We start from the raw sequence: 15,790 nt of genomic DNA on the forward strand, positions 1-15,790 counted from the left end.
ATGGTGTAGTTAGATTCACAGTGCAATTCTAAGTGCTGAATTCACTGGTGCAGCAGCTACTGTGCCCCCTGAGGGTGTTGCAAATGTGCCACACATTTGTGGCACCTGGAGAGAGCAAGCATACCAGTGCAGAGGCCTGTGCTACCCTGCCAATACTTCATCCAGAAGACTGGCCACTGGTGGAGGTGAGTGAAGTGGCAGAGGAGCAGTAGGAGGATGGAATGAAGGCAAGGAGGGGGTGTTTCTGGGCAGGGGGAGGGGGGTACAGGGGTGGAATGGGGCCTGGGAGGGGTGTAGGATTGATGGAGCTGGCCTCTGCTGTATCCCATCCTCCTTCCCAGGCCTGGAAGCCCCACATGGGGCTGGTTGGACTTGTGCCAGAAAATTAGCTGGCGCAGATCCGAGTAGCCCCATTGAGCAGGATGGAATGTTACTTGGGGTAAGGAAACAAATATCTCCCTCCCCAAGGAGACTTCCAGCCTGCTACCAATGAGTGCTGGATACAGCAGTGGCTGAGTGGCTCCACTGTGCCAGTGCTTTTGTTAGGATTGGGCTTCCTGTAAGCTGAATTTAGAGCTGGGAGACTCTAGTTAAAATCCTCCTTTAGCTGTGGAGATTGTCGATGACGACGGGTGCATCACATTCTCTCAAAGGCTAACTTATCTCTCAGGGTTGTTAAGATAAAATGGGGGGGGAGAGCTGTGTACAGTGTCCTGGGCTCCTTGGAAGAAGGGCAGGGTAAACATAAGTAGAATGTATTCATGTCTGCAATGCAGGAACAAATAGAAGGAGAGTTTCACAAGTTGAAGAAGTGGAATTGAAATAAATCATTATTTTAAAATGAAGGTGTCTGTGTTGCAATTAACATTGTTTGAACTAATGTAACTCAGGAGGAATATTGCGTGTGTACTTTGGGAAATTAGAAGGCAACTGGTTGTACACATAGTTCAGTTTAGCACTTTGTGTGCTTTAAAAGTTGTAGATGCACAACAAAACAGCATGATTTTTGATGTTTCTCTTCCTTACTCATCCTGTCAACAGCAAAGCCAGAAAAACTCTGATTTTTTGTTTTTGTTTTGTTCTCAGAGGACTTTTGGTTTCTTAAATGCAAAATCTTTAAGAAAACGAAACACCGAAAATCTTGCCACTCTCTAGCCTTTCTGCTTGCTGTTAAGTCATTTTTGCCCAAAGTAGTATATACACAACAGGGACCAAACATGTACATCTGTGGGCTACCCAGTTGTGGCACATTTCATTCAAAAATGTATCTTCAGATTGTCCATGTGGTGGCGTGCTTGGGCCAGTATCTAATGGATTCTTTGTAACTGAGCTTGTTGCAAAGAATGCTCATTTGGAGGGACATAAATGAATAGCACTGCTTTCTAATTCCTAGTATGATAAAGGTTTCATGTGTCCCATTGAGCCCTTAAGTACAAAGCCCTTCATTTACATTCCACCCATGGCCAATTACATGTTTTACTTATTTAATGACATTTATGCCCCTCTGTTCTGCCAGCAGGGTAGCTCACAACAATCAAGTCAAAAATATATTAAAAACCTTTAAAATATATAAATTAAATAAAATCAGAAATGTCACAATCAGTGCAAGGCCCTATAAGAACAAAGCTAACTGGACTAGATAGTTTTCGCCTGGTGTTTAAAAGAGCTCAGGCAGGAGATCTCTTGTGAAAAGAAGTTTTACAACTTTGGGGCTACTACTGAGGGTGTTCCTCCCCTTATTCTCACGAATCTAATTCACCAAGAGGTGGGACCCAGAATAAGACCTGGGCCAGAAGGCCTCTGTTGAAGAATGAAGTGTGTGGGGGAAAAAGTACCCAAACAGCGCTTTAAAGGTCATGAATAGCACCTTGAATTGGCTCAGGAAACACTGGTAACCAGTGCAGATGGCAAAGCACAGGAGTTATGTGGTCAGACTGAATGTTAAACAGGTGAGAGCTGTTGTCATTGCATCTCTTCTAGCAAGGCACTGGATAGGCTGAAATTGCTCCCAGAAGAGTCTTGCTTATTAATGAATAGAGTCTAGCTATGGTCAGTGGTGGGTTAGTAGCTACTTAGAAGCTAATATTGTATGATGTCTTGAGACAATACCAGGTGAGTTAATATCTGTGAAAAACCCCAGTGGTGTTTCATAGATATAGATGTGTCCATGTGTTTTTTCAGGGCTTATTTATGTTTGGCAGAGCCAAGTGGAAACAATAGTGTAACTAGAGGGATGGCACAGAACTAAGTTTTGCAGGGCACCTCAACGTGACATGGAAGCACCATGTGACACAAATCCTTGAGAAGCAGCACTGGTTACCAGTTACTTTTGGACCAAGGGAGTGCTCTTCTTGACCTTTGAATCCTTCACAGCCTGGGCCCAATGTATTTGAAGGAATCTCTCTTCTCATTCTCTCCACCCCACCTGGTGCCCTGAGATTTTTCCAGTGAGGCCCAGCTTGTGGTGCCTTGCCAATTGAACTGGGTCTGGAGTTTTCCAAGCCGAGGGCTCTAACAGTGATGGTGGTGGCATCTAGCAGGTGTACTCTTGTTTCCCCCTTGCATATTAATTGCATGTAGGGGAGGAGAGAATGACTGACTAAAGTCACCATCCTATATACACTTACCTGGGAGTAAGCCCTATTGAACAGAATGGGACTGACTTACTTCTGAGTAAACATGCATAGGATTGCTCTGAAAAGCTCTAGTCAACTTACATTTTCATAGCGTAAGCCTGGTCATAAAAATTGACCAACAAAGAACACAACTAGCCAGGGTCTTGCAAACACCCAATTTTCAACCAAGATAACAAACTAGATAACACAAGTGACTTAAAGGCCCAATCCTATCCAACTTTTCAGCACCAATGCAGCTGTACCAATGGGATGTGTGCTGCAGTCTGCAGTACGGGGAAAATCACAGAGGCCTCCTCAAGGTAAGGGAATGTTTGTTCCCTTACCTTGGGGCTACATTGCAGCTCCACCAGCACTGGAAAGTTGGATAGGATTGGGCCCTAAATCCTTATGCTTTTCTGTTATGTAGACAGACATACCTACAAATGAATTTTTTGTGTTCATCAGTCAGCAATGTATCTGCACTGAATCTTTTGTGTTGGTGTTAATATATAGGAGTGAAAACAATTATGCAACCATAGTCCTGTTTGGCTGACTCATCCTTCCAACCCCTCAACAGCTGTTATCATCTTTCATTTGTTTGTTTTTCCCTGTAAATCACTGAGAAACCCTACTTAAGGTAAAAGGAAGCAGGACAGGTAGGGATCCTTTTTCCAGTTTTAATGATTTACAGCAAGTAAATAGGGAAACAAAATACAGTCTCCTCACCTACTGCCTGATCCAGAAAGGGGTAAAACTACCTCAGAAAAAAGCTGGCATATCTGCGAATAGTGTACTTCTTCATTAGGATGGATCACACCTTTACTTTTTAGTCTACAGGAAACATTGCTAATAGCACTCATGTTCTGATAGTTCCTACAAAAAGACAGTTCAGTTGTCAAATGCATTAAGGAATTGTCCAGACGGCAGTGCCCCCCACATCTGGGTGCAGTGGTGTTAGACTTGAAATGAATGGGGAAAGTATTATGTAAAAGAGACATCACATAGAATGGGGAAGGGGTATTTGTGGTGCTGCAGTATCTGCCATTGGACTGTGCAGGTTGTTCTGATCCCTCTAGTATAGTGGCCAGCAACCTACAGACTGTGTAGATTCCAGATTCAGACTGTGTAGTGGCCAGATTCAGCCCACCACCCAAGGTACTCCGTCCCATACGGAGATCAACTTGGGAGGTGAAGCGTCCTGTCCAATTTGCCTTGTGCCAGATAAGGGAACAGCAGAAGTGCCTGCCCAGGCTCATGGGCAACCCGATCCTGAGTTTCCTAGTGCCCACGGCTGCAGTGGCACCTGGATGGCTACTGTTGCATCCCATGGGGTTGGGAAGCAGTGCCAGGGCTTTCACTCCCTTACCCCATGTGGTGACCAGGCAGCCCTGATGGATCTCCTTGGATCTGCGCCCACTATTCAGTGGGCACAGATTCAAGATCCATATTGGGTCTCCAAGAGGGGAGATAGGATATGATGCCAGGGCCTCCCACCCTGCTCCCTCCCCCGCCACACCTTCCCGTCTTCCCCCTGCCCTGGAGTGCCTCCCCTCATGCCCCGCTCACCTCTCCGCTACTCGGTGCTCACCTGAAGCAACCAGGCAGCGTCTGACCAGCCTCCAACCGGCACTGGGACAATGCTGATTGTTGCAGGCATGCCTTACAGCATGTTTGTGACAGTGCGCACTGGTGGTAGGCCGGTATGAGCCCATCAGGATTGGGCCCAGAGTTCCTGTGTGGCACAGCCTCTGCTGGGCAGGTAGCTCTGCTGTTATGTATCCCCTGTGCAGCAATTGGGTGGGAGGCTTTGCCTCCTAAGCCAAGCTCTGCACAACTGCTTCCAGGAGCTCAGTAATGCAGAAGTTTGGTGATGACATGATAATGTCATGGCCAGAGGTCCCCTTTGTCAGAAAGGTTGCCTACCCCTGCTCCAATAGCGGACTTGCTTTTTAGGCTGGTAGGAAGGGCGGATGGTCACAATATCTGCATTATCCAATGCAGATATCTGCATTCTCCAATGCAATTGCTTGGTCAGGAAGCAAAACAAACCATATCTTAAAGGCAAAATGTTAAAAGAATATTGATACAGAAGTCTGACGTTTCAGCTCCATTCAGTAGGTGGCAGTAAAAGATACCATACTTAGGATTTTGCAAGGACATAGTGCCTTGTGTGACACCTTAACCTTGTCAATGTCTCACCTTTTTAAAAATAAAATAAAATTGGGGGTACTTTTAATTTCCAGATCATCTCCTAATATTTTGCTTTTAATCCAAAGATTTAATATATCAAAATGGAACATTTTTGCCTTCTCCAGTTAGATGAGGCTGCCAATCAGTCCCTAAATGAGCAGCAGGTGCAAAAAAAGTTCATTAAATTTCAGCTTGCTCTCTCTGTGTGCGGTTGTGGCAAGGCTTAGATCAGCTGGCCCCTTTTGTGATGAGGGGGTTTAAAGAGCAATTGGTTTCTGCACAAAAGGCTGGGTGTTTCCTTTAAAGTGAAATAATCTGTGTTGTTTCTCTCAGTATGTGAGGGGAGCAGGAAACCATTTTTGCAGTCATCCCTTTTGATATAACACACAGAAGTAGCTCTAATTTTCTTTTCTTTTATCTTAGGTCCACAGGTACTTAAAGGACAATGAAAGCTGTATTTTTTTCCTATTTAAAACGGTACAGGCTTTTTGTGTGTGTGGAAGCATGGGATAGGAATTGTGGTGGGGCAAAGTGTTATAGGCCCTACCAGTTTCATACCATTTTGGGTGCCCCCCCCAGTACTATAGTAAAAAAAAAAGCAACCCTGACCAAGCTGATATGTTCAAGTGCATATCAAATTGAGCCCCTAACTTATTTATTTTCTAAGTGGATAAGAGTTCTGTTTTATTGATTGACTACATTTCTATCTCCTTTCTCCAAAGAGCTCTGGCGGTGGTCATGGTTTCCCCTCCCTTCAGTTCTTCCTCATAACAACCTTGTGAGGTAGGTCATGCAAAGAGATGGCAACCGACCCCAACTAATCCAGTTAGATTCTTGGATAGGTGAGCATGGAAGCCTGAGTCTCCCCTGTAGTTCTAATTTTTTCGTTTTCACATTTTTATACCACTCTTCTTCCAAGTAGCTCTTGGTGGTGTCCATTGTTCCTTCTGTCCTCACAACAAGCTTCTGAGGTAGAGTTAGTGATAGGCCCAAGGTCATCCAGGAAGCTTCATGGCTGAGTGGGGAACCTGGATCTTCCAGGTTTAAGTTCAACTTCTCAACTTCTATGCCATCCTGGCTCTTAGCACACTAACCACAATCACTCCTAGGAAGGCTTGGAATGTTTGGAACTTCAGGTTGCTCTTTCTTTTATGTGTTTGAAAATGGTTTTATTTTTTCACAGATTTTGTAATTTGAAAGGCAGAAAATGCTGTTATGTGTTTCCCCCCCCCAAGTTCTAATTTTTATTAATTTTAAATACTTTAAGCAGTGGTTCTCAAACTGTGGGTCAGGACCCACTAGGTGGGTCACAAGCCAATTTCAGGTGGGTTGCAATTCATTTCAGTGTGCATTTTATTTTATATGGTTGCAGCCCTTGGAATATTTAGGGAATTTTTTTCACAAATCAGCAACTGCTTGGGATGGTTCTTTACTTAATTGATTTGATTTCATTTTGTTGTATGAAAGGTGTTAAATTTTTCCTGCTTGATGATGTCACGTCCAGCCATGACATCACTTCCAGGTTAATGACATGACTTCCTATGGGTCATGGCAGATTGCCATTCTAAAAAGTGGGTCCCATTGTGAAAAAGTTTGAGAATCACTGCTTTAAAGTGTAGTAGGCAGGTGATAGAGCGTCAGCAGATGCAGCCACAGTATTATTTCTATCTGGAAAAGTAATTATTTTAATTTCTGGAAAAAATCTTAAACGCCAAAATAAAGTGTTCTGTGTTTTTATTTGGATGTTTTAATTATAAAATGGCAGTGTTTTGTGTTTTTATGAGTTTTCAGCAATCACAACAAAAACCCCACCTCTAGTTATATTGTATTCTTGATATAAGAAGCAACTTGTAACCCCCAAGTCTGCAGAAGGATTTTAATTTAAAATCCATTTCTGCCCAACATTGCACATACGCAACAGGGACCAAATGTGTACACTGGTGGGCTGGGCAAAAATGGGTTAAAAAAGTGAAAAGGGTCAGAGAGAACCACAGAGAACTTGTGCTCAATCTCTCCATTGAGGTTTCAAGTTTATGCCCTGCCATTCCATGCTAAACTGCTTGAAGCTGGATTGCTGAAGGCTGAAGTGCAATTTTAAATACTACAATGCACCCAGGGGGCCTATTATTTCACACACAATGCATGCTCTGAAATGCTTTGAATATGGTTCAGTTACTCCCATTGCTGCTTTTATTTCTGGTTCTGTGTCGTCCCCCAATGTAGTGAATGAGTTTTCCATAGAGAAGCACACTGCTGCCTATTCATACCTCATGTTGTTGTTGTTGGCAACCTTCAGTCTCAAAAGACTATGGTATCGCGCTCTTAATGGTGGTTCTGGAACAGTGTCTAGTGTGGCTGAAAAGGCCGATTCGGGAGTGACAGTCCCTTCCACACCGGGAGCAAGTGCAGCCTGTCCCTGGTCTGTCTCCCTGGCTATGGGCCTTCCTTCTTTGCCTCTTTGCCTCAGTCTGTTGGCCAAGTGTCTCTTCAAACTGGGAAAGGCCATGCTGCACAGCCTGCCTCCAAGCGGGCCGCTCAGAGGCCAGGGTTTCCCACCTGTTGAGGTCCACTCCTAAGGCGTTCAGATCCCTCTTGCAGATGTCCTTGTATCGCAGCTGTGGTCTACCTGTAGGGCGCTTTCCTTGCACGAGTTCACCATAGAGGAGATCCTTTGGGATCCGGCCATCATCCATTCTCACAACATGACCGAGCCAACGCAGGCGTCTCTGTTTCAGCAGTGCATACATGCTAGGGATTCCAGCTCATTCCAGGACTGTGTTGTTTGGAACTTTGTCCTGCCAGGTGATGCCGAGGATGCGTCGGAGGCAGCGCAAGTGGAAAGCGTTCCGTTTCCTCTCCTGTTGTGAGCGAAGAGTCCATGACTCGCTGCAGTACAGAAGTGTACTCAGGACGCAAGCTCTTACAGTGCAATCCTATGCATGTCTACTCAGATGTAAGTCCCATTGTGTTCAATAGGGCTTACTTCCCTGGAAGTGCACAAGGGGTTGCTACTTAAATTAATCAAATAATTTATAAATACTAGCACTAACCTACTATTTGCACAGATGTTGAACTGGCTTGTTTGCTTCCCATTAAATGTCTCACTGCTGGAGCCCCCTTGTAAGCTCCACACACAAACACGAGCACACACAGTGATGGATCTCTTGACTTTCTTTTCTCTGCCTAAGGGTGCAATCCTAACCCCTTAGTGCTTTCCAGCACTAGCATAGTGGTGCCAATGGGACATGTGCTGCATCCTGCAGTTGGGGGGCACTCATGGAAGCCTCTGCAAAGTAAGGGAATGTTTGTTCCCTTACATCAGAGCTGCATTGCCCTTATGTCAGTGCTGGAAATTAAGGGGTTAAGCTTGTGCCCTAAGTTGGGTACTTAGCTAGGCCCTTTGGTAGAGTAGTTTTGGCTGGTTTCATGGGTGCCTCAAAGTCTCTTTTACAAGAGAAAGAACACTGCTCCTGTACCATATTGATGTTTGTCCATCGTTTTTGAAGAAGACCTTGACATCTAACAAATTGTGGGCTGTCCGCGGTGTGTCCACAGGTGATGATTGTCAAGCTCTTAACAACAGAAGGAAGAGTTGTTCCCTTTCTCACCCATACTATGCAAATCAGGGCTGGTGAGTACCTGTCATGAACATGATGTTATGTAATGAAGAGAGGGATCCCCTACTCCAGCAACTTAAGGTATTTCAAGACAAGAGCAATGTAATCAGAATTCAGTTAATTTCTTGGTACTCCCATGGGCATTACTTTCAGGAACTGGTGTTGACAGCACTACATGCTCTCCTGACCCTTCAAATCAGGCTTATAGTGCACAAAACCAGTAGACTGGATGCAAAGAGATGCCAAGCTAGACGGTTTATCAAGTTTTTGGCACAATGCACTAAGGCTAGGAATACAGCCTGTGGGTTGTATACCAAATTTTGCTGTCAATGCCCATTACTGAAAGCTGAACAGACTCAGCCTCAGGGAAGTTTTGTGGGCAAGGTAGACAGGAGATGTGTATCATTCCTGGCCTTGCCACTTGTTAAACCCATTTCTGCCCAGCCCATAGGTGTACACATTTGATCCCTATTGCGTATATGCAGTGCTGGGCAGAAATGGCTTAAGATGATGTACATTACAGCTAGCCCATTGGCTGCATTAGAAGCAGTAGGGATAGGCTTCAAAAAGAAATGTCATATTAAATAAACAGCCGAAAGGGATGTACAGTTCAATTCCTTGTACCAAGGCATAAGTTTTACTGGATCGAACTGATGTTAGCTCGGTGTCCTATAAGTGTGTTCATCATACTTTTTCCCAGGAGACACAGGCTAGGTAGAGACTCCCTCCCCCCCCCTCTATATATTAAAAACTCTGATAAAGCTACCTCCTTTAGTGCTTTTTGTTACAGTGGTCTTCATCCTGTCTTGACTGATAGCCATTGTAGCCAATGGGAGCAGTGCATTTCTGGTAGGATGGGTCAATCAGCTCCCATTGGATGACAATCTGGATGGTAATACTAAAGCATCTCCTCTGGTGCTGTTTCATGCTGTACTCACCTCTGGTGGATTGGATCCCCTGTGTTGACCGAGGTATTACTATAATAATTTTATTAACTGAAATTTAATTATTTTAAATTTAACTCAACCAAGAGCCCAATCCTATCATTCCCCCTGTACCAGTGGGGGACTGGTACAGCCATACCAAAAATGGGAGCTCTGTATCCAATGGTGGGGGGAGTAGATCAGGAGGCTTCAGCAGGGAAAATAGATTTAAATCCCCTTACACCTGTATAAGCCCCTGACCCACAGTGGTCATCTTGAGGAGAGAAGTCTGCAGAGAGAAAAGGGGGCAGGGAGGCAGTGAAAATGAAGGATAGGATCCAACGTGTGCCATCGCCACAATATTCACTCCCTCCCACAGCTTCCCATGTTGTCTTCTCCTGGGTTTGCCCCCTTCCCACCTCTCCTACTATCCAGCAGGTGCAGGTGGGAAGGCTGGCCTTCCTGCTGGCTTCCCAGGAGCATGCTGCAGGTAAGTGCTTTACAACTGCTTTTCAGCAGTCTTCAACAGTGAAAACGCTCATTCTGCTGCCAGACAGTACCCATAAGATTGGGCTGTAAGCTTTTAGTCAATCAGTGTTTACAGAAATAAATTAATCTAATTGATTAAATGTTGCAACCTTCATAATCAGAAACGTTATTTCTGGGTGAAGGTGTTTATTTGAGGCGAGCTACAAGCAGACATACAAACATAAAAGCGTGTCTTTGGGATTACCCAGTGGGTTCATTACTCAGTTTTTTTTTTTTTGGGGGGGGGGGTACATTATCTGTAAATTGCCTCCTGAGTTGGCCATTGACATGCTTCTGTGTCCTGCCATTATAGTTATTGTTAGATTTTTGCTAAATATTGCTTTCAGGTATACATAATGGATTTGATTTTGCAAAACAGCAGGTGGAAAAGCTTTCCCACCATTCATAAATTGTTCAAAAGATTAAACAGATAAGTAGTGCTTTCAATAGCCCAACAGATTTTCTCAAGTGGCAAACTCATGGCAATTTGGGGGAATGGAATACAATGGCTTTAGCTGTAAGACTGAAGGAAGGTCAGGGTTACCTGAAGCAGCCATTCAGTTCAAGCTCCGTTTTTTTCATAAAGTAATGCAGAAATCAAAGGCTTCCTTAGCATACACCTTAGTTCACATGCCTTACTATAACTAAGCACACTTACATATAACTAAAGCAATTGCATATTCTCCCCTTATCCTCCTCCTCTTCTCTTTGTGTCAGTATCTGGATGGTAAGTCCCTTGGGCAGGGTCCTATTTATGTTTTACCTTTTATATACATCCCTTCTTCCAAGGAGCTCAGGGGCACTGAACTGCCCAATCCTCGACATCCATGGGAGTTCCGTTCCCGAAACCCCCGCAGATGCAGAGAACTATGAATAATTAAAATCTATGGTCCAACACACAGCGGCCTTCCCATGACTCAGAATGCCTCCTGAAGCCTTTTAAAAGGCTCTTGCTGTTTTTGTGAAAACTGGAAGTGCCTGCTAAATTGCTCCATCAGGCATTCTGAGTCACGGGGAGGCTATGCGCAGCCTCCCTGAGCCTCAGAAGCAGTGGCATAGCTAACGGAATGTAGGGGGTAGCAGGTGCACTGGGCATCAGGCTTTAGGGGGGGTAACAAACTGAGCTTGACACTAGGGGCCAAAATTGTGAAAATCTTGGTATGTATGAATAATACATCACGTTATATATCCTTAAAAAGGTAATTTAACGCAGAATGCAATGAAACAAACATCATTGGAATATCTGTATTCTATCAAATATTATGGCCAATTAACCAGAAAACAAAAATGCAACTGCCTTATGGAACAAAAAGTGGATATTCTTAACTCAAAACTGACCCATGAGACTGATTGTTCTGAGGGCCAGTGAGATTTGTTATGATACAGCATGGTACCACTAAGGTGTTAATATGAGTCAGCTCTCATTTCCATGTATCATAATACACCTACTCCTGCTAACTGGTAAAGAGGCAGTTTTTCAAGTGGTGCTCCTCTTATATTTAGCAGGGGGAGAATAACTGTCCATCTTCACCCCAGCATAGTGTCTCTAAACCAACAAGGGACACACTTTTTATTTATTTATTTAATTAAATTTGATTTTGTTGTGGAGGGGGACAAAATCTTCTTTGATCTCAGGTAGCATATAGATGCATTAGCAATGCCACTGGCTGGGGGGAGGTGGCAGAGGAAGTGGGTGGTGAACAGCTCAGAGGAGGAGGCAGGTTTCTCCCCAATTTGCACTTTTTAAAAAGCCTGGTTCTGACGTCACTTCCGGTTGTGACATCACTTCCGGGCATCATTTTGAGCTCTGCACCAGGCTACATGTTCATTAGCCCCACCACTGGTGCAATGCCATCTGTGCTTGTGCCAAGCTGGCAAACCGCTGCTTGGCTGGCGACTTGTGTGTGTGGCTCTTGCAAGGGACCTACAGTATTCTATGCTGCTGGTTGAGCGGAGGGCAAGACTGGGAGTGTTCCAGGCTCCCCTGCGCCTTAAGAGGAATACCTCTCTGGCCATTGTTGGCCAACTGGGGTTTAGTTCATCCTGCTACAGTGCCGAAGTGCCCAAGATTGTGTGGCCAAGGGCGGCTGCTGCGAAGGAAGCGGGTTTAAGCGTACCCAGCTCAGTAGCCCTGTCCACCTCTTCGGAGGATGACGGGGCCCTGGTGACCATGCAGAGGCCAAACACTATGAAGTACAAACTCCAAGGGAAGGAGGAGGAAAAGTGGGTTGCGGGTGACCAGGACTGGCTGCCTTTCATACGCTCTCTGCAATCTGGTGTCTTCGCTGGGGTGTGTGAACATAAATAGAATGCTAGATGCAGGGAGGTGACAGTGAAATGCAAGTATCTTGTTGACTTGCGTGTGCTCCCTGAGGCATCTGGTGGGCTGCTGTGAGATACAGGAAGCTGAACTAGATGGGCCCTGGGCCTGATCCAGCAGGGTTCTTCTTATGTTCTTATGAGAAGTGAATGACATCTTGTCACACAAGAAAAATAGCACACAAAATTATGTAAGAGTAAGCCTGCAAGACAAGCCCTCCCACCACCCTACATGCCCACCGCTTTGCCCGTTATAGATGAAGGGCATTTTGATGGTTTAATGACAACAAAGGGTTCTACATGACTGTGCGTTGAAGTAAATAACATGCAGAGATTTACAAGTTTCAGTAGTGCCAGGAGCTATGGGAGCACAACTGTACTTTAAAAAAGGAAGCTTTGTAGCACAAAGCTAAGTAGGAGGGTAGAAAGAGCTAAATCTTGCTCTGTTCCTACAGCCACATGAAAAATGAAAAGAAAGATGTGGTCACTGAGGAACATGTCAGCACAAATCTGCGCTGTGGTGTCTGGAGCGCAATAGATGTTCCATCTGATGTTCACATTTGAAGTATCCCTTGCAGTCATGAAGCTTGATGTGAGACATCCTCCCCTCCCAAATGCGTAAGCATTGCATCAACCAGCTGCAGCTGCATCGCCAGTTCTTGGAAATCCAGGCAACATGCTGCGTGAAGCCCATGGAGACCTCTCTTTCATGCCGTTCAACTACACGGTTTCAGAGGTTTGACTATAGCTGTTATTTGAAGATTGGGATAGGCTTGTTACGTCTGGCTGTTTATTTTATTTACAGTCTCAGCAGTCATTGAAATCCCCCCCCCCCCATTCAGGCATCTCCTTGAAAATGTTTCTCCCAGCCTTATAGGCCCAATGATATCTCATTGGCTCCTGTCAACCTTACCCGTTCTAGCTGATATCCTGTCATTCAGTGTGTCTTGGGCGTTTGCTTTTTAGGCTCTGTGTCCAGGCTGCTGCTGCTGCTAGTGAGGGGCTCAGATGTGCTGCTGATGTAGCTCACATTGGTTTTCTGCTGGTTGGCTGGGGTGCTGAGGGATTTTGGATGTGAGGAGCCCCTCATGTGCAGTACAGTGCCAGCAAGTGTTGGCATCATGTGCTCTTTCTGAATGCTTTTTTGGCCCATGGCCTGAAGCAGAGCACCAAATAATGCCCCTTCCTTCCCTTCTAGTGATGAAAATCAGACCCCTAATTCCTTCCTTCCTATCAATACTTTCCCTTTCTCGTAGGAAGGGAAGAGGAAAAGCAGCTGGGTGCCATTTTGTCTTCCTTTGCAGGTCATTTCTGTTGGGATCAGAACTCCAAAAGAATTTCAGATCATCTGTGGTCAGGGCATTGCTAACTGGAATGACCGTGTGCTCAGAACTGCAATGTGAGCATCCAGGGTCAGTCAAAACACACACCTGATTGGGGCTGAAAAGTGCCAGAAAGGACCTCATGCATCTCTTTACAACTGTCTGCTGCTGCCTTTTCAAGAGGCCCCACTGCCAACCCTGACAATTGCCATTCTAAAGCCCAAGCATTTGTTCTGTTTCACTCCTTGTTCCTATTTGTAAGACATTCATGGAATATTAGCCCTGAACTACACTGAACATGAACATTAGAGCAAACCAATGGTACAATTAGACCATAGCTTTGCCAAGGTGTGGCCTGAGGCCGCAAAAAAACCAGATATTTTTAATGGACTTGTATATTTATAATAATTATTACAAATACTTGTATACTCTTTTTCAACAAAAAAAGAAACTCACAAAGCAGTTTATAGAACATAAATAGATGAATGAGTGGTTCTCTGTCCTGAAAGGGCTCATAATCTAAAAGAAGCAGAGGTAACACCAGCAAACAGCCACTAGAAAAGACACTGTGCTGAGGACATCTTGAACAGCACCCCCAGCGTATTTGCTTGGAAGAACCCGCCCCCCAATCCATGGGACTAGTTTCTGAGTAAACATGGATAGTACTGAACTTATAGACTGACAAGCTTCATCTGGTTTCTGGTTCTCTCCAGTAATTATTACTGGAACTGTCCAAGGTATTTTTCATCTAGGCTCATCTAGCTTTGTGCAGAGCATAGAAATAAACTTTTCCACATCCCATAGTTTATCAAGAAATCACTGAACCTCCTTCAGTGTTTCTCAAACTGGGTCAGGACCCACTGGTGGGTTGTGAGCCAATTTCTGGTGGGTCTCAATTCATTTCACTGTGTATTATATTCTGTGTATTGTACTTTTAATATATTAGACTTGATGCTACCATGATTTGCGACTGCATTCGGGGAAATGTTACAGAGCTGTACTTTTTACAGGCAACTATGGTATATGCTTTTAACAATGATAGTCAATGAGGCTTACTCCCAGGTAAGTAGGAATTGGATTGCAGCCTTTGGGATGTTTGGGAATTTTTTTTTTAACAGAACAGTAACTATTTGGGAGAGTTAGGAAGATGGTTCTTTATAAATTTATTTAAAATACTTATTGTAAACTTTTAATTTACCTACTTATCTAATTTCACTTTGTCATATGGGGGTGTGAAAAATTTTTCCTGCTTGATGACATCACTTCTGATTGATCCCAACAGATTTCCTTTCTAAAAAGTGGGTCCCGCTGCTAAAACGTTTGAGAACCACTGCCCTACATATTTTAACCACTCCTGAGGAAGTTGTTTTAGGGTTCCCTGTGTGAAATGAAGGTGTACTGCAGACACTTAGGCCTAGAACACCCAGGTGTATAACAAATGTGCATAAACCTTTGTGAAAAAATCAGCATTTGCCATGGATGTAGAATGTATTTGAATGCAAAACCCATGTGGATTTACTTCTGTGAGTTTGTTCCCATGGAATAAGCCAGGAATCTTTTCTCCCTTCTTAACCTATTTGTTTGAAGTCAGAGCTTGTGGTGAGTAGGAGAGCAAGATGCTAAAGCAGCTTTTGTTGGGTATTTTGCTCTGTGAATCTGGTTAGAAGCTCAGGGGAGGAGAGGAGAGGGAGGAGGTTGTCCAACACTTCCTTTCAGAACAGCTAAGAGTGAGCAAGAAGATTGGGACAGTGGCATGCCAAGTGGCACCAAGTTCATGAAATCCCCCTTCTCCAACTTGCTGCTGACAGAGCCCATACTTCACCACTTCATACTATAACGCTTCAATGCTGTGGGTGCCATCTCCATCTTTTGTTAGCTGAGCTACCATCCTATACACACATTTTTGCGGGATTAAGAGTCCAATCCTGAGATTGTATTGCCAGCCCTACACTGGTGCTGAGTGTAGCTAACATGCCATAAGGCACCCGAAACTCAGCACCACCAGGTCAGTGCTGGTGCCACCTCAGCAGCAGTCTGCACTGAGTCTAGTGCCAGCTAGAAGCCTGCAGCAGGGCAAGGGAAAAGCTTGGGCAACAGAGAGATTTGTTGGGGCAGGGGGCAGCATTCTGGGGTGGAGGGAGTCAGGGGGAGGGAGCAGGATGGGAGGGAGCAGGAATGGCAAAGCTCTACTCCACTGGATCCAGAACAATACGTCAGGCCATCTGGCCAACACGAGACTTCTCAACTCCATTGGCAAAACAGCTAGTGCAGACTTG

This window comes from Tiliqua scincoides, chromosome 4 (genome assembly GCF_035046505.1).
Source record: "Tiliqua scincoides isolate rTilSci1 chromosome 4, rTilSci1.hap2, whole genome shotgun sequence".
NCBI classification, from domain to species: Eukaryota; Metazoa; Chordata; class Lepidosauria; order Squamata; family Scincidae; genus Tiliqua; species Tiliqua scincoides.